The sequence below is a fragment of the Vitis vinifera genome, chromosome 3 (genome assembly GCF_030704535.1).
Source record: "Vitis vinifera cultivar Pinot Noir 40024 chromosome 3, ASM3070453v1".
Taxonomy (NCBI): domain Eukaryota; kingdom Viridiplantae; phylum Streptophyta; class Magnoliopsida; order Vitales; family Vitaceae; genus Vitis; species Vitis vinifera.
The window spans coordinates 15,775,618-15,796,424 of record NC_081807.1 but is presented as its reverse complement, the minus strand read 5'-3'; the positions used below and the strand labels follow the sequence as shown (position 1 = coordinate 15,796,424).

At 31.6% G+C, this 20,807-nt stretch overlaps 1 long non-coding RNA gene across 1 annotated transcript; it reads right to left on the bottom strand.

Annotated features, from left to right (window-relative positions):
* Positions 1-298: 298 nt before the first annotated feature.
* On the bottom strand, positions 299-2,570 carry LOC100854509 (uncharacterized). The gene is made up of 2 exons (XR_009465372.1): positions 2,501-2,570; positions 299-650 (listed from the first exon to the last, which is right to left on the bottom strand). It is a non-coding gene; the product is annotated as an uncharacterized LOC100854509 (long non-coding RNA).
* Positions 2,571-20,807: the final 18,237 nt, after the last annotated feature.

The following is a 20,807-nucleotide window of genomic DNA, read 5'->3' as shown; positions in this document are numbered from 1 at the left end:
AATCCTTATTTTATTGGACAGGAAATTTTGAGGGAAAAAAAATTACATCCATTAGAGCCCCATTTCGTAATATGGAAGAAATTATAAACATTAAATTTTACTTGCTCAAGTTCCATTCTACACCATGCATGGGTTCTATTCTATTTATTGAGCAAATAAATATTAAATCCATTAGAATATGTTCAATTGAGTTGGATTAACTTGAAAGCTTGAATGTAAACCATACATTGTTTTATAAGATAGCTAATTAACTTGTTTCCAAACTATATTTTTCAAAAAAAAAAAAAAAGGGAAAATATATAAAACTATATTTAGCATTCCAAAATTATGTTAATGCCCATACCCAATTTCTAAAAAATGTTATTATCCAAAAAAAAAAAAAAAAAAACAAGAGTAATTGAGTAAATGAAGAATAGATATTGATGAGGAAGGAGTTAAATGTACTATACTTGAGTTAATGAGTATCTCCATGAGGCCTTGTGTCGGTACTGTTGAGATCATGAGTTCGTCCATGAATCCTCGTCTTGTTTTTATTTTCTTCTTTTCAAATGCAGTTGGATTGCATGCAAGATATTGAAGAGCAGTCATTGAATCTTGATCTCTTTCTTCAATTAAATATGAGTAGCTCTCCGCAATAAAATGGGCCAATTCTATTTCATGTTAATTTTGTAGAGATAACACAAAAAACAAAAATGTTAGATTAGTGACCTAATGTTGTCTTTGCATCCCAAAAAATATTTGAAAAAGAAAATATACATAAATTATCTTATTTGATTAATTAAATAAAATCAAAATTATTTAAAATTTTAATTTTTTATAAACAAAGAAAAACAAAGAAAAAATAAATTTGAAGATGATATTTAAGTAAAGCTTATTGATTTTAAACTTATTATTAACTTTTTAATTTTTAATTTTTAATTTTTCGTTATTTTCTTTCCTTGATACTTTCTCCATTTCTAAGATCCACATGACATGCACCTAGACTAAAGGGCATATGCAAATTATCTAAAACGTGTAACTTAATATTTTTTTTACTAGTAACATTTATGTTTTGAACTTTGAAAAGAAGACATGACATGATATGTCCCCTTAAAGTATAAACTCCCTTTGTACAAACCCATCACATGCCTTTCAAGCTTAACCAATTAAATATGAAGTTTTTAAATGATTTTAAGTGGGTTATGAATTTTCTTAACCAACATAGTTTTGGGTACCATTTTTAGGAAAAAAAAGAGGTTTTGAATAATAAAAACTCTTTTGTTGTATATTTGATTACATTTAAGAAGTTGTTTGGAGAAAAATATTAAGACTTTAAAGTAGCAAAAGTTACAATATAGCAACTTTTGGCCAAAAAGGGCTTTGGGAAGCTAATATTTCTTTAAAAGTTTATTTAAAAAATTATATCAATATTTATAAAAAAATAGAACCTTATATCTTTAAAAATTTTGGAACTTGAGGTAGATAAATTAAATATTTTGATAGCTTAATTTGTAAACCATTTTTCTTTTTCTTTTTTTTTTCTTTTTTTTTTTATAAATCATTCATTGCTTTTCAATGTAAGTATCTGAAAAAATTTGGTATTTTAAATGAAGTTATTATTATTTTTTAATTTTAAAAATAGAACTGAAATGAAAATAATAAATCTATCTTCAAGAAATTAAAGATATTTCTTAAGAAGTTCCTTTAATGAGGAGGAGTTAAGCTACTTCAAACAAGGCTTTCATTAGAACATGTACTAATCTTTTAAATTTTCAGCACTTAGGTTTATTAGAAAACACTATCTAAAGCTTTGTTTGGATTGTAAAATATAGTAGAAAAAAAAAACAAAAATGAAAAGTTAATTTATCTTGAAAATAGTGAAAAAATAAATAAAATAGAATAAAAAAAAGAAAATAATGAGTTTTCATACACTCATGTAAAAAATAATTATAAAATAAAAATTCTCTAAAAATAATTCAAGTTTTATACTAGGGTCAAATGTAGTATTTAAGATGGTCAAAGGTAGTACCTATATTATTAAAATGTAGTACTTGAATGGTCAAATATACTAACTTTTGACCAAAAAATGTATAAATACTAATTATTTTTATATAACTATTTGAAATTTGTATTTTATAAACTTAAGTTTCTATTTTGTGGTTTTTTTTCATTTGAGTGTATGAAAATACATTTTTCCAAAAAAATAAAATAGAATGAAAAATATTTAAAGTTTATATATATAGGAGAGAAAAAGAAGAAAAAGAAATTGGGAGAATAATATAAGAAAAATCTATTATGCTGAACTTTTTTTTTTTTAATATTTATTCAAAATTTTCTTTTGTGGACCTTTTCTTATTTTTATTTTTCCATCATCCTCCTATTTTGTCACATCTAGCAAGAACTCGAAACATCCTCACCTAACGTACCTAGATTGGTTGGGATAGCCTATAAGTTCTATATTTAATAATAGAAATGGATATTATAGGGAAAAACTTGCAGATGAATTGAGAGAAGAACTCACCAAAACACTCGGTGAAGATGGAAATATGAAGAACTGTTGTTCTATCATTCCTCTGCAAATAGTGTTTACCCTCTTCTGGATTTCGTTCCATTAGTTTCATTTCCCCAGCCAGAAACTTAAACATTTCAGTTTGGCCGTAGCGGGCTGCACAAAAAATAGGCGTCTCTCCTAAGTCGTTACGCGCAATTAGCAACTCTGGACCTCTCTTCAACATCCCCTCCGCCACATCTTTCATAGTATCACTGGCCGCTACTTCGTGGAGTATATTGCTGCCGGCGTTGTTTTTTGTAGCGGCAAGTTCATGGTTGCATTCTTTAGGCAACATTTCCAGTAAGTCGCGTACCAGTTTACTTCGTTTGAAGCGAGAGGCCATGTGGAGGACTGTGTCATTGTAAACACTAATTCTCTGTAGCGGGCCTTCAGGATGAGAACTGCAGAGTTGGGTCACCTTCTTGTCGTCTTTGCTGATCAAGTGAAAGAACAATTGAGCTTCCTGTTGGTCCGTAGAGTTGGTGTCGGCCATGAGAGCGTCTTTGGAGAGGGATGGGGTTCTTACAGCGTTCCAGAGTCACTGCAAAATCCCTTTAATATAATTTGAGGATGCCCATAAGCATGATGATGCGACAGGGTTTACGAAGATATGGTTGGTGCCGGTTGCCGGAGTAGTCTCAATCATGCTTGGAGCCACTCAGCAATGATGAGTATTAATAATCTTTTCATCACGTTTTCCCAATTCATAAGGTTATAAGCAATCTTATAAAACTTGGATGGGAGTGGCCAAACAAACCGTTGACCGGTCTTCTATCGGATTCCATTTGCTAATTGAACCGCTTCAAGCTTCAAAAACGAATTAAACCGAGAGAACACTCGAATGAGAGACTTTCCATCGAACCAAGTTTTGATGTCATCTTCAACTACTAATTTTTAATTTTTATTTTTTAATAGAGGCCCGACACTTGATTTTTTGAATTTTTATGAAACCATTAAATGGTGGATCCCATTGCTGGTTTCATTTTTTTCCCATAATGGGGCTATTTTGGCCTAAAACTCATTTTCTCTAACCTAACATGAATATAAAAACTTGAGATGATTAAATCATTGTTTAATATATTTAAAATATAGTACCTTAATAATTAAAATAATATAAAAGTGAATTTACACATTATTTAAACTCTATTTGCTTATTATAAATTGAAGTTGTTAGGTAATACATCTCATCTTATCCTCAAAATCAATAAGACATTAACTAACAAATTAAATTCGTAAGAAATTCAATGTTTAACCCAATATGAACATAAAATTTTCGAGATAATGAGACTGTTGTTTCATATGTTTAAAATACAAAAACTTAATAATTAAAAATATATAATTTAAAATCTATTTGTTTATAAATTTAAGTTGTTAGGTAATGCATCACATCACATCCTCTAAATGAATAGGACTTTGCCCAATAACTCATTGTAAGATAGATTTTAAAATGGGGACAATTAGTGGATGATATTTAATATTTTCTTTAACTTAAGATGAATATAAAAATTTGTGAAAATGAAACCGTTGTTTCTTATGTTTAAAATACAATACTTTAATAATTAAAAATAATATATATAATTTAAAATATATTTGTTTATAAATTTTAAGTTGTTAGTTAATGCATCCCATCATATCCTCTGAATGAATATGATTTTACCTAACAACTTGAGTTTGTAAACAAAGAGATTTTAAAGTGCGAATAATTGGTTTATGATATTTAAAAAATTTAACAACTCAGAGTTTGCAAGCAAAAAGATTTTAAAATGTGAATAATTGGTTTATGATATTTAAGAAATTTTATATTTTCTCTAATTTAAGATGAATATAAAAATTTGAGATAATGAAATTGCTATTTCATATAGATAAAATTGAGTACCTTGGCAATTAAAGATAATATAAAAATGAATATACACATTATTTAAAATCTATTTGCTTATAAATTTAAGTTGTTAAGTAATACATCTCATCATCCTCCAAATGAATAAAATGTTACGTAGCAACACCAATTTGTAAGAAAATAGATTTTAAAATGTAAATAATTGATTGATGATATCTAAGAAATTCAATGTTTGACCTAATATGTGTATACAAATTTGAGATAACAAAATTGTTGTTTGATATGTTTAAAATACAGTAACTTAGTAATTAAAAATAATGGATATATATTCTTTAAAATCTATTTGTTTATAAATTTAAGTTGTTAGGTAATACATCCCATCTCACCCTCGAAAAGAATAAGACTTTCTCGGACAACTCAATTTTGTAAGTAAATAGATTTTAAAACACAAACAATTGGTTGATGATATTTATGAAATTCAATATTTTCGCTAACCTAAGATGAATATAAAAATTCAAGATGAGGAAATAGTTGTTTCATATATTTAAGATACAATACCTCAATTATTAAAAATAATACAAAAATAAATATAGACATTATTTAAAATCCATTTGCTTTTAAGTTTAAGTTGTTAGATAATACATCCCATCTTATCATCTAAATGAATAAAATGTTACTTAACAATTCAAATTTGTAAGTAAATAGATATTAAAATAACAACAATTAGTTGATGATGTAGTATCCCACATCGTCTGAGGAGTGAATGCTGAAGAGCCATATACAAAGAGCTTTCACAATACACTATTAAGGCCTTTTGTTAAGGATGTAGGTCTAATAAAGAAGTAAAATTCGAACCGATTGGTGGGATATGTGTACCACTACAACCTTGAATCAGACAATATTTGATGAAGAGTGGGGTTATGACAGAATGGTATCAAAGCCTAATCTTCAACTGAAAGTATGCTAGTGAAGATATTGGGCCCCAAGGGGGTGGACTATAGTGTTCCACCTCGCCCAAGGAGTGAATGATGAAGTCATATATGAAGGGCTTTCATAATATACTACCAAGACTTTTTTTGAGGGCGTAGGCCTAATAAAGAAGTAAAATCGGTGTTGGTCGGTGGGACGTGTGTGTGCTACTATAGCCTTGAACTAGACAATATCGAGTGGAGAGTGGGGCCATGACAGATGATATCTAAGAATTTGAATGTTTTCTTGGACCTAAAATGAATATAAAAATTCAAGATGAAGATTGTTTGCTCAACTATTGAAACTTAAATGCGAAGATAGGAAGACACAAAAGTCATGGTGATGTGTTTGCCATGGAGTAGGGGGAAAACAAGGAATGGGCAGCATTTAGTACTTCATTCGAAGAGTAGAAGTTAAACTGAAGCACCAAGAGATATGATAGTGTGCATTTTGAAAGCCATATGTAGAGAAAAGAAAAAATTAGAACAAATGAAGTTTAACTTTTTGGTATTTCAGATTGAGAGGGTGTTTAGTAAAATAATTTAATATTATAATTTAAAATTAAAAATGACTTAATATATAAAAAGTTAAAATAATTTATTTTTTCTATAGCGCAGATATCCTTTATTTTCATAGATTATGTCTCTTTTTCCCATCGTTTATTTGTTACAACCTTTTTATTCAATATCAATGAGGATAAATATATCAATTTAATTGTTTAGAAAAAAAATTTAAATTGGTTTAAAAAAAATTAACACTAGAAATAATAATTAAATATTGAATTTTATACAAATAAGATAATCATAATTTAACTTAAAATTATTTTAATTTATTTAGCATTAAGTACTTTAATTCATTAAGCATTAATGATTAAGTTATTGAACACTTGCTAACTTTCAACCTATTTCTCATCTTTTCCATACCATTCTAAAATAATATATAAATATAATTCAAAACATTGAGATTAATGGATAAAGCTGAAGTTCAAATTGTGGAAAAGATAGTGAAAAGAGGAGATTTATTGATTGGAAATCAATTTCACTCTATTCCAATTGTTAGAGATGCAGTACTAGCCCCACAGAAACAACTCAAGTATACCAGCTCTATAGCAACAACACAGGTGCACTACGTCTAAGTTTTGCTTTACACAGTATGGTATAAAATTAAAAATAATTCTAATGGTTCAATCGAGCAGTATAGAACTTGATTAGTTGATAAGGGGTTCTCTTAACAGTATGGTATGGATTATGAGGAGACTTTGGCCTTTGTTATAAAGATGACTACTATTTGTACTCTTATAACAGTTTCCTCTATTTGTTAGTGATATATATCTCATGTGGATGTTAAAAATACCTTCTTGAATCATGATCTTTAAGAAGAATTCTACATGGTACCCTCTTTTGATCTTTCTCCTAACCCTGAAGAAGTTTGCAAGCTCAAGAAAGCTTTATATCGTCTCAAACAAGCACTTCAAGCTTGATTTGCAAAGTTCTCTTATGTGTTTACTTCTCTTGGTTTTCATCCCAATCATAATGACCATGTATTCTTTCTAAAATACCCTACTATTGATTGTATTCTACTCTCTTTATAAATCATATTTGGCTTTTAATTTTGAAATAAAGAATTTAGGTTCTTTACGATACTTTTTGGGAGGTAACTTTTTCTCCAAAAGGTTATCTTTGTTGGACAAAAACAAGACAAAACAATAGCAAGGAAAAAAAATAGAGCTCTTTAACTCTAAAAAAATAGAGCTTCACCAGACCAAAGAAAATGCTTTTGGATATTTTATTGCAGTCATTAATTCCACTACAGCAAACATGTCTATTTATAAAAAAAACAAAGAGGACACAATCTACCCCACTACACCACTAACACTTGATTTTAGCAACAAGCTCCTTATTTGACTAACTCAACCATAAGAATAGGAATATGCCAACAGCCACTTTGAATCAGTCTTCAACACTCCCCCTTGATTCAAAGTTGCAAACTCCAAGCTTGCTTCTGAAGTAGACATGCTTGTCTCTAGATAAAGCTTTTGTCAGCACATCCGCTACCTGCTCATTGGTGTTACAATACTGCAAAACAACTTTACCTTCAACCACAAGATCTCTTATGAAATGAACCCGAATATCAACATGTTTTGTCCTTCCATGGTAGGCTGGATTCTTGGTCATTACTATGGCAGATTTGTTGTCACAGTAAATTACAGTTGACTCCTCATGTTCTTGATTAATATCAGCAAGAATTCGCCTCAACCACACTGCCTGGCATGCGGATGAGGTTGCAGCTGTATACGCAGCTTCAGAAGAGGACAAGGCTATCACTGCTTGCTTCTTTGAACTCCAACAGACTGCACCTGACCCAAGAGAAAACATATAGCCTGAAGTGCTTTTTCTATCCTCTAAGCACCCTGCCCAATCACTATCAGTGTAGCCAACCAATTTGAACTCTTGAACATGACCATACCATATCTCGAAATCATATGTTCCAGCAATGTATCGCAACAATCTCTTTGCAGCTCCAAGATGTTGCTTCGAAGGACAATGCATAAATCTGGAGATCACCCCAACTGCAAAAGCTATATCTGGCCGTGTATGTGTCAGATAAATGAGGCCTCCAACCAGACTTCTAAACCTCCTAGCATCAGCTCTTTCAGTGCCATCTTCAGCCTGCAACTTCTCATTTGAATTCATAGGAGTAGCTACTACTTTGCAATTTAACATATTGAACTTCTTAAGCAAATCAACAGCATACTTTCTTTGTGAAACAAAGACTCCATCCTCTACTTGTTTTACCTCTAAACCAAGAAACAAATGCAACAGCCCTAGGTCTGACATCTCAAACTTCTTCTTCATACAGGCTTTAAACTCATTAATAAGAAAAGAGGATGAACCCATATAGATCATGTCATCTACATAAAGACAAATAATAAGAAGATCATTTTTACCTTGCCTTTTCAGGTAAAGATTTGGCTCACTCTTGCTCCTTTTAAAGCCATTCTCAACAAAGTAAGAATCTATCTTACTGTACCATGCTCGTGGGGCTTGTTTCAACCCATAAAGGGCCTTCTTTAGTCTATACACGTGCTCTTCTTTACTAGGAACTATGAAGCCTTCAGGCTGAGATACATACACCTCCTATACTAGCTCTCCATTAAGAAAAGCAGACTTGACATCAAACTGATAAACACACCAATGCATATGAGCAGCTAAGGCTAATAAGGTCCTTACTGTTTCAAACCGTGCAACTGGTGAGAAGGTGTCATCATAATCAACTCCATGTTGCTGTGCATAGCCCTTTGCCACTAACCGTGCCTTGTGCTTTTGTATACTACCATCTGCTAAGTACTTGGTTCTGAAAACCCATTTAACACCTATCACATTCTTGTCTTCAGGAAGCTCCACCAGTTCCCAAGTCTCATTCTTCTCAATGGCAACTATCTCTTCTTTCATAGCACTGCACCATTCTTCCTTCTCCACTGCTTCTTCAAAGGTTGTTGGATCAGCTACAAACAAGACTTGTGTAGTCTCATAGATGTCCCTTAAAGATCTGAATTTCCTTGGAGGGGTTTCCTCTGAAGATTGTGAAGAACTGCTGCTACTCAAATTTGGGGAACTAGGTGAATGAGAGGGAGTTGGATTTGCTGGAATTTGAACAGAAGGCTGCTGATCTTCACTCTGTGCCACTTCACTTTCACTTGAAATCTCCACAAGAGCACCGTCTTCACTTACACGCCAAGTCCAGCTAGCTTTTTCATCAAACACCACATTCCTGCTAACAATTATCTTACCACTAACAGGGTTATATAGCTTATATCCTTTTGATTGAGAGCAATAACCAATAAAGATGCACTTTACTGATTTTTCATCAAGCTTACTACGGTTATGTGAGTCAATCAACGTATAGGCAACACTACCAAAAACCTTTAAATGGCTTACCCAAGGTTTCCTCCCATACCAAGCTTCATATGGAGTTCTATTCAACACTGCCTTGGTTGGAGAAATATTCAGCAAGTATACAGCTGTAGCAACTCCTTCTGCCCAAAAATGGTTTGAAAGGTCCTTGGCCTTCATCATGCTTCTAGCCATCTCAACCACCGTTCTATTCTTCCTCTCAGCCACACCGTTTTGCTATGGTGAATAAGGAGTAGTCAGCTCTCTATGCAAGCCTTCCTCTTCACAAAACACTTTAAAATCATTTGATAAGAACTCTCCACCTCTGTTAGTCCGCAGCACCTTAATGCACTTGCCACTCTGCTTCTCTACAAATGCTTTGAACTTCTTGAAGGTCTCAAAAGTCTCTGCCTTTGATTGAAGAAAATACACCCAACTCATCCTGCTATGATTATCTGTAAGCAACAAAAAATATCTACTGCCACCAAATGAAGCAGTTTGCATAGGACCACATAGATCAACATGTATAATCTCAAGACAACTAGATGCCCTCCTTGACCTTCCCTTAGGGAATGGTTTCTTGCTTTGTTTCCCATAAATACAACCCTCACACACATTCACCGAGTCAAATTTAGGTAGTCCAAACACCATTTCCTTTTTACTTAGTAACTTCAACCCTTTGACATTTAGATGACCATACCTTAAGTGCCACAGATTAGACTCACTAGTCTCTTTAACAACAAGAGCATGCTTTTCTATACTTGACACTTCAAGAGGAAACAACTTGTTTGCGGCCATACGAACATCAACTATTATTTGATCAGACTTTTTATCTTTGATCACACAAGTAGCGCCATCAAACAAAATGGAGTATCCACTAACCATAAGTTGCCCCACACTTAACAAGTTTTGAGTCAAACTAGGAATAAAGTACACATTGTAAAGGAGCTTTACATTACCATGACCATTGTTTACTGCCATGGTCCCCTTGCCTTCCACTTGCACTTGTTTGTCATCACCAAGTTTCACCTTCAACTTGTGTGATTCATCCAACTCCTTAAAGAGTGACTTTATCCCTGTCATGTGGTTAGAACATCCACTATCCAAAAACCAAATATTGTTGGAAGATACTACCTCTTCATTATAGGCCATGAACAACTTGACTTGATCTTCCTCTTGCTCGACATAGTTAGCTTGTTTTTCTTGCCTTTCTTTCTTCCAACATTCAACTTGAACATTTCCAAACCGCTTGCAGTAGTAGCACTAGATATTACTCTTGTTTCTGCTCTTCTCAGTTGACTACCTTTGGTCACCTTGTGCATCACCTCGGCCTCTGCCACGACCACCTCTTCCATGAGCACCTCCTCTGCCACATCCTCTACCAGTAGCTTCTCTGCCTCCATTCTTCTGATCTGATGTCTCCCCCTTCGTGTAAAATGCCTTTTCTTCATTCTTCTCCTCTGTTCTGGACAGCCTCACTTCATGAGATTGCAAGGATCCCATGAGCTCATCAAATGAATAGGTTGACAGATCCTTAGACTCCTCAATGGCTGCAACTACATGATCAAACTTAGGCGTTAAACTCCTTAACACCTTTGCTACGACAGTTTGATCAAGAATATCTTCACCATACGACCTCATTTGATTAACTATAGCAGCAACTCTTGACAAAAAATCTTGCACTGACTCTCCATTTTTCATGTGCAAGGTTTCAAAGTCACGGCGCAAGGACTGGAGCTTCACCGTGATCACTTTAGAGGAACCCTGAAATGCAGTTTTCAAGGTTGTCCATGCCTCTTTTGCTGTGGTTGCTGCTGCAATCTTTGAGAAGATTGATTCATGTACAGCCTGTTGAATAAAGAACAATGCCTTGGAGTCCTTTTTCGTATTTTCTTTCAACCTAGCTTCTTCGTCCGGATAAGGATAACCATTTTCAACCAAGTCCCACAGATCTTGAGACTTGAATAAAGTCTTCATTTTGATGCTCCAAAACTCATAGCACTCACCTTTGAAAATGGGAATTGCTGGTTGAGACACACTCACCATACTGTCGTTGGTTGTTGCCATTATTCGCCCAGTTCAGAAGGAACCTGGTTGCTCTGATACCAAAAATTGTTGGACAAAAACAAGACAAAACAATAGCAAGGAAAAAAAATAGAGCTCTTTAACTCTAAAAAACAGAGCTTCACCAAACCAAAGAAAATGCTTCTGGATATTTTATTGCAGTCATTAATTCCAGTACAGCAAACATGTCTATTTATAAAAAAAAACAAAGAGGACACAATCTGCCCCACTACACCACTGACACTTGATTTTAGCAACAAGCTCCTTATTTGACTAACTCAACCATAAGAATAGGAATATGCCAACAACCACTTTGAATCAGTCTTCAACAATCTTCTCTTGCAGTCTAAGTATACAACTGATATTCTTGATCGTGCTCACCTTATTGATACTAAAAGTACTGTTGATACTCTGCTTCAAGTTAATGCTCGATAATCTTGTTCTTATGATAACCCCTTACCAGACCCTACACTATATCATACTATTGTTAGTAGCTTAGTCTATCTCACCATTATACGTACGAGCATTACTTATGTTCATATTGTTAGTTAGTTTGTTACTTCTCCTACCACATTTTATCAGGTTGTTGTTCTTTCTATTCTATTGTATCTTTGGGGCACTCTATTTTAGAGTATTTTCCTTCCATCCACTTCCTTTTTGGAGCTGTATGCACATTTTAACACTGATTGGGGCCAGTGATCTTAAAGATTGCAAGTCTACCATTAGATTTTGTATTTTTTTTTTTTTTTTGGAGATTCTCTTATTTCTTAGAAGAGCAAGAAATAGACTATCATTTTTTGATCTTCCACAAAAGTTGAATATTGTGTTCTGACATCTACCACTTGTGAGATAGTTTAGTTATGTCAGTTACTTATTGATATGAGTGTTTCTCTTCCTTGTCTCACTCCTATTTACCGTGACAACAAGAGTATTGTTCAAATTGCACACAACTCTTTCTTTTATAAAGGAACCAAACATATTGAGATTGTTTGTCACCTTACTTGTCATCTCCTTTATCATGACACTCTTACTTTGCTTTTTGTTCTGTCTTCCCTATAGATTACAAACTTGTTTACCAAGTTACACCCCACTTCCACATTCTCAGTTTTGGTTGGCAAACTCTTGTTATTTCTTGTAGTTGCATCATGAATTTGTAAGAGGATGTTAGAGTTATTTATTTTTCAAGAGTTATTTATTTTTTATATTAAAATTATTATCTTTCTTTTAAGGAATAAAGATAAATTAATCATTTCTTTTTATTTCCTTTGATTATAAACTTGTTTAAACTTTATTTGTATTATATTTATTTTTTAAGTAATTATATAAAACACCTTAGACTTTCTTTCTTCTCTTTGTTTGTGATTCTTTTGAAGCTCATATTTGTGTAGAACTTGGAACAATCCCTTATGTTTTCTTGAAAGAATAAATCATGGAGTCCATCCGTTCTACCATTTTGGAAACATCTTAGTTTACCTACATGCTGATGCTATAAATTTAAAAAAAAAATTTACTTGAATTACTTCTTTGAATTGATTCTCCAAATAGACACAAGCAAAATCCTCTTTTTATTTATTTTAAAATTTGGATCATCTTTTAATGTGATTTAACATTACCTAATGAACCCAACATTGGTTTTATGCAGTGTTTGAAAAATCAGCTATCGATAATGGCCAAATCGGTCACCGATAATCAACTGGGAGAAAAATAGACAGAAAATCTACAATTTCGCCAATAAATTGGTGAAATATTGGAGATAAGTCGGGACGTGTGGCAATGCATGCATGGGCGACGAAGCAGTGTCAAAAAAATCGTTCATAAATGGGCGACAACTTTTTTTTTTAAATTTATCCTATTTTTAAAATTTTTAATTATTCATTTTTAATTTATCATTTTATTTTTTATTATCCTTTTATTTTTAACTACTTTCCATATTTATCTCATTAATTCTATTTAAAAAAATTACTATCACTTCAATCTTAATGATTACTACTCAAAAAGTGCTATTTGATAGCTTGTAATTAACTCTTTTAAACACTTTTGAGTAGTAGTTATTGCCTTTTAACTCAATTAACATGTTAAGGACCCTTGCAATCATTTCTAATCAAATTGTGTAAGTTTTTGGTGTTTTTGTTAGTAATTTGATCACCAAAACAATCCAAGATTGAGGAGAGTTATTTGGAATCCATGGCAAAGCAATGAAGAGCTCAAATTCATGAAGAACCAAGCTTTGGAGCTCCATATCCCTTTGCCAAAGTCGTTCAAAGTATGCAAGGAGAGAAGCAAGGAGAGAGGAAAAACAGAGTGAAGAAAACAGAGGAAAGCTAGCTGTAGTCTTCTTTCGCACTTTTGGAGTGCTTCCCGAAGTCCATTTTCTACATTATATATACCATTTCAAAGCTCAGGAAGTCAAGAATCCAATGCTTCAAACGGTGCACGATTCGGAGTTGAAACGAAGGAGTTACAGCCATTGCAAGCAGATCACTCCAAAGTGTTGCGAAATCAGCCTTTTGTTGCGAGAATTTCGCAGCCTTTTTGTACAGTGCTATGGAATTCCTCCTGAAGCTACCCGATACATGCCGCAAGCTGGAACGCTGAGAACCTCAAGGTGGAAGCCAATTTCGCAGCCCTGCGAGTTTAACTTGTTGTTGCGAAAATATTTCGCAGCCCTCTTAAGTGTCTGCGAAATCTCGCAGACACCATTTTCACCTGCGAAATGTCCTTAGTGCTTCCTGATATTTGTGCACCGACTCTTTTAGATCTTTTCTTCAGATATTTTTGTATAAATTTCCATTCTTCTCCTTGTAATCCACCAACCATAAGATTTCTTAGCTTGGAAGGTTGGAAAAACGTCTCTATATATACCCTTGCATCCACTGTAAAAAATATATATCATGTAATCGATCAATATATAGAATATACAGAGCCTTGCTCTGTTTTTCCTTCTCTTTCATTTTTCATTTCTTTTTATTTCTAGCCAACCAAACTCTGAGGATTTTTCCACAGAGGATGAGAGGCTAAGCTTTTTGTCTCTTGGAGTAAGGAAATCCGGGTAAGTTTCCACATGCATAATTTGGAAGTTTTGTTGTTTTAGTTTTTAATGAAAAGAAAGTGTAACCCGTTAGTGATTTCTATGTTTTTAGTTAACTTAAAACACCTTAGAGTCACCTGGGCCAACACTTGGTAAGGCAAGTGATTTCCAACCATGGAGATTCACTAGTTTACCCCTTGCGAGCCTTTGGGAGGTGACTTGAAGGTAGGATTTTCTAGAATAGCCAACACTTGGTAAGCTTTTGGACTCTTAGGAGACATCCATTAGTTATCTCTTGCGAGCTTTTGAAGGGAAGTCCAAGGTTAAAGATCATCTTGAATGGTAAGTGCTCGTGAGAGGCATGAACCATTGCAAGATGCATCAGTGAGAGGGATTTAGTGGTTGAACCCATTGATGGGAAGCATCTGTACAACACCGGTTAGAGAATTAACTATATGTTAATTCTCTAATGCGAGGAAAAGAAACAAGTGACCGGAACTCTCCTTTTTGTATGAGGAATCTGAGCCTAGTGATCTGAACTCCAAGAAACACTTTTCTTTGTAAGTAAAATCAGTTACTATTTTTGATTAGTTTAAAACCAAACATCTTTATGTTTTCTTTTAAAGCTAACCTTGAAATGAAAAGACACCAATTCAGCTTTGAATTAATATCATTTGCAAAGTGAAAACCCATCCCAGTGAACGATCCTAGAGCCACTATGCTATAGTAGCTTTGTCTTTGCTACCCTAGTATATGGTGTAATAGGTTATAAATTTTGTTGATTACTCCCTCAATCAAGGAGCACCAGCTGGACATGAATCAGTTGAGACACCAATTGGGCACGAATCAAATGGCGCCGTTGCCGGGGATCGAACCTCGAATCAAATGGTGCCATTGCCACTGCCACTGCTAGGGACGAATCACTTAATATATATATTATGGATGGTTTTCAAATTATGTAAATAAAGTTTGTGGTTCCTTCTCTTTAAATTTCTTGTTAAATATCTTGTGTATTTTCTTATTTCTCTTCTTTGTTTTGAATTTTGGTATAATTCATGTTTTCATTGCATATAACCTTGTCCTGGGTGTCTATGGTATTAGAGCCACAGGAAGGGAAGTCGGGTTTGTTTTGGGTGTTTTGAGCTATCCTAGGATAAGTAGCAGTGTGCCGAGGAGTGTGATCACTGTCGGGTTGAGCCCGTTGTTAGCCGTGGATAGGCGTTTGTTAGGGTTGTAAGGGGCTGGGGAGATGTCTCATTAGGTTTGTCAATCTGCTATTAGGCTCTAGATTAAAACCCTAAAGTGAGTTCAATTTTCAGAACCATGTCTAGGAAATCCACTAATTCTTAAGATACTGTTGTAAATAGTGAAGAGATCAATTATCCTAAGATCCAAAATGATTTAGATGATTGGAAGTTACCCAAGGTGTCTAATCAAGAAATTTATAAGAAAGGAACCTTTAAGTTCTTCACATACTACACCATTAGAACCTCTGAAATGTCAATAAGTTTGGAACAAAACGATCAAGTCATAAGACTCTTAGATAGTAAGTTCGTTGAGAAGCATAAGAAAGACCACTACAACTTCATACACTTTGGTATGATTCAAGTTGCAGCTAAGCCTTTGACAAGATTAGGTTTAAACACCTCTATTGTCATGTGTCTAAGAGATTATAGACATCTCGACTATCGAGATTCTATTATAGGTGCAGTCCAAGCTGGACTGAATGATGGCCCTGTTTACTTCTAGTGTTTCCTTAACTTCATAGTTAGACTAAGAGATGCAGATATCTTAGATTCGGTTGCCCTTCATGTTAAGACCCATGGCTTCAAGTTCAAGCAAGGAAATAGTCCTGTTTCCATCATAACCAGGTTTGCCTATAAGAGCATGACCATAAGCGTTGGATCTGGAGCACTGTGCACCAGTCCCAAGGGTGAAACCACTTTCTTCCACTCATATGTTTATCCTTTTAATTTTATTTAATTTTAAATGTTTTTGTTTTAAAAAATTAAAAATATAATTTTACTCAAAAATTGCTACAATACAAAAAAAAAAAAAATAAAGTTCTAATATTTTATAAATTAAAATTATTTTGATAAGATAAATTATTAATAATTTTAATTATATAAATAAATTAATGTTAATAGAAAAAGTTATCACCACAAGATTTGTAATAAAATTTTAGAAATTAAATCTCAAATAAAATATGTTATATAAATCAATTTAATTTTTTATTTAAATGTAATAAAACATGGTTTAATAAAAATATTTTTGAAATTTTAAAATAAATGAATATAAATATATTAAAGGAATTTAAGCTATTTTTTTATAAAAATTTGATAAATGTTATCTTTAATCATACTTATCAATTTCACTTACAAAATAACTTTAAAATGTGTATTCTTTATTTTATCATTTATTTATTTTTAAGTTCTTAAGCATTTTAATGAATTTTGAACTATTTCTATTCAATCAAATATTTTTGTCAAAATATTTATGATATTTTCGATATATCCGTAAAATCTAAGTACCGATATATCTGTATTTACCAATATTTCAAAGCTTAGGTTGGTGATGTTGCTAGACTAGTGTTAGTCCATGCTTTGATCCATTCAGCTTTAATGAGTAATAATAATCTTTTCATCACAATTTTCCAATTCATAAGGTTATAATTGGTTATTAAAAAGAAGAAAAAATTGGTAACCTAATTGCTCGAGGCCAATTTGTCAATATTTTTGAATATATATTCAAGATACAAAATAAAATTATTATTATTATTATTATTATGGGATATATTTAATCCAAACCACTTAAAATCTTAATCGTTAAATAAATTAATAAATAAAGAAACCTAAGTATAAAAGAATTGAAATGGGTACAAACAATGAAATTGAAGTACTAAAGGATGAAACAAATGTATAAAACAATAAGATGTTCAAAATAATGGGATCTATGCACATGTGGTGCAATTTGATTAATTGCAATTTTGATATGTTGCACAATTCAATAGTGTAGTGAGAACCAAGAGTATACAACATGAATGTTAATATTTTAATAAATATATAAATTATATTTTTTGTTAAAATAAATAATAATTTTTCTAAAAAAATACAGATCAATAATATTTTATTTAAAATGGATTCTAAAAGACGTATATAACTTTTTAAAAATATATAAATAATCTTTTTTTTTCCATTTATTTATTTATTTTTTCACTTAGGAACATGTTTACTATCTAATTATTTTGACTATTTTATACCAAATTTAGTGTTGGAATTTTTTCTATTAAATGAGTTGCAAATACAAATTCTCTGTTCAAGAGGTTCAAGCACGATGGGTTACATTTTTGTATTCCTTGTCCATTAATGCATTTATGAAATGATACACTAATGTTTTGAAGCAAAATAAATGTTTATGGTCTATTGACAAGAATTAAAGAACTTCTTGTCTATGATTCTCTTGTTTATCCATATGAGACTTATAAGCAACAATGAAATTATAGGCTTCTCAAATCAACATGCATATGATTGGAGATGGTGTATGAAAAATAAGGTCAAGAAACTTATAACAATAAGGTGATTAGCTGCTTTGTGGCTTAAATAATACCTTTTTTCTATTATAAAAACTGAAAAATAAAAAAAAAATATAGAAATTTGGTAATTGAATTACATTTAAGAAACCTGAAATGTTGTTTCATATATTTAAAATATTGTACCTTAATAATTAAAATTAATATAAAAACGAATATACACATTGTTTAAAATCTATTTGCTTATTACATAAGTTTAAGTTGTTAGGTAATACATCCGTTCTTATCCTCCAAATGGATAAGAATCAACATATTTCCTAACAATTCAAAATTTTAAGCAAATAGATTCAATGTTTTCTATAACTTAATATGAATATAAAAATTTGAGATAATGAAATTATTGTTATATAATACATTCCATCTTATCCTCCAAATGAATAAGACATTGCCTAACAACTCAAATTTGTAAGCAAATAGATTTTAAAATGTCAACAACTGGTTGATGATATTTAAGAAATTCAATGTTTTCTCTAACTTAAGATGAATATAAAAAATCTAGATAACGAAATTGTTGTTTCATATGTTTAAAATATAGTACCTTCATAATTGAATATATATATATAAAGATTAATATACATAGTATTTAAAATCTATTTGCCTATTAATTTAAGTTGTTTAGTAATATATCTCATCTTATCCTCCAAATGAATAAGACGTTACCTAACAACTCAATTTTGTAAACAAATGGATTTTAAAATGCAAATAATTAATTGATGATTTGAAAAAAATTCAATGTTTGACCTAATATGAATATGCAAATTTGAGATAGTGAAATTGTGCATTGTTTCATATGTTAAAGATGAATATACACATCATTTAAAATCTATTTGCTTATAAATTTAAGCTGTTAAGCAATACCTCCTATTTTATCCTCCAAATGAATAAGACATTACCTAACAACTCAATTTTATAACCAAATGGATTTTAAAATGCAAATAATTGATTGGCAATATCTAAGAAATTCAATGTTTGACCTAATTCGAGATAACCAAACTGTTGTTTCATATGTTTAAAATATAGTATCTTAATAATTAAAAAATATAAAGATGAATATAAATATTATTTAAAAACTACTTTTTTATAAATTTAAGTTATTAGGTAAGACATCACATCTCATCCACCAAATGAATAGGTCATTGCCTAACAACTTAAATTTGTAAGAAAATAGATTAGAAAGTACAAACAATTGGTTAATGATATTTAAGAAAGTTGTTGTTTCATATTTAAAATACAATATCTTAACAATTAAAAATAATATAAAAATAAATATTGACATTATTTAAAATCCATTTGCTTATAAATTTAAGTTGTTAGAAAATACATCCTATTTTATCCTCCAAATATATAAGATCTTACCTAACAACTCAAATTTGTAAGTAATTAGATTTTAGAATGTGAATAGTTGGTTGATGATATCGAAGAAATTCAATACCTAACAACTCAAATTTGTAAGTAATTAGGTTTTAATATATGAACATTTGATTGATGATATCTAAGAAATTCAATTTTTTCTTTTACCTAAAATGAATATAAAAATTTGTTGTGAGGATTGTTTGCTCAACTATTGAAACTTAATAAGAAGTTAGGAAGGGACAAAGCTTATGGGGATATGTTTGCCACAATAGTGAGGAAAATAAGGAATGGGTAGCATTTAGTATGATAGCGCACTTTTTAGAAGTCATATATAGGTAGAATGAAGAGAAAATTAAAACAAATGAACTTTAATTTTTTGGTATTTTTGAAAGTTAGTAAAATAATTTAATATTACAACTTACAGTTAAAAATGACTTAATATATAAAAGGTTAAAATAATTTATTTTTTCAATATCACAACTATCCTTTCATTGGTTATGTCTCTTTCTTCCATTGTTTATTTTTTTTATAGTAAAATAATTATTTTTTCAAATAATTATAATAAAAGTACAAATAATTAAATATATCAATTTAATTGTTTAGAAAAAAAATTAAATTGGTTTTTAAAAAAACTTAAACACTAGAAACAATAATTATATACTGAATTTTATATAAATAAATTATTCATAATTTAACTTAAAATTATTTTAATTTGTTAAGCATTAAGTACTTTAATTCATTATGCACTAACTATTAAGCTTTACTGAAAGCTAGATATGAAGAAAGAAAGAGGACAAGGACGAATATTCCAACCCCAATGGCAACGCCTTCGAGGAATTTTGCAACAAAATTTTTGGAAGATTCTGTGCAACGTCCCAGGACTGCTGAACGTAGAGGTGAATATGAGAGAAAAAAAATGGGGACAGAAGAAATCCAACCACACCCCAAACAGCATTTTTCCAATTATGTGTCATGATCAGGACGATTATTGCTCCAAACGCCACCGCTGTCATTGAGACGGAGAGTGTCGTACATATAATTCCCTGTGTCAGCTTCTTAAAAAGATATGTTTCGAAGTCTTGTAGTGGAAATGAGGATGTAAGGATGGAGAGAAATATACCCACAGATGTCCCAAAGCGAGTGAGAACACTTCAGCTAATATGAAAACCACAAAGAAGGGTTTAGAGTTAAGGATTGGAATATTGATTAGGACCTCCTGGTACTGTGTAGGCTGCTGCAAAGGCAACAGTGGCTATGAAAACAGAAAGAATGGTGCAATTCTCAGTGGTGCGCATTAGCCATTCCTTGGCATCTCGATGGAGTCTCTCATTCCTAGCAGCAAATAATTCTTCAGCAGTCTGGTTATCTTTGTTGAGAGGCTTGGTCAAATGCATCTTACAGGCTAACTTCACTTTCTGCACCCACACATATAATCACAAGTAGAACCGTTATTCTAATGTAACACATACAAGCATTTTTGTTCTTTCTAATCCTTCCATTTATCATTAGACAAAATTAAAAATATTAGGGAAAAAAAAAACCTT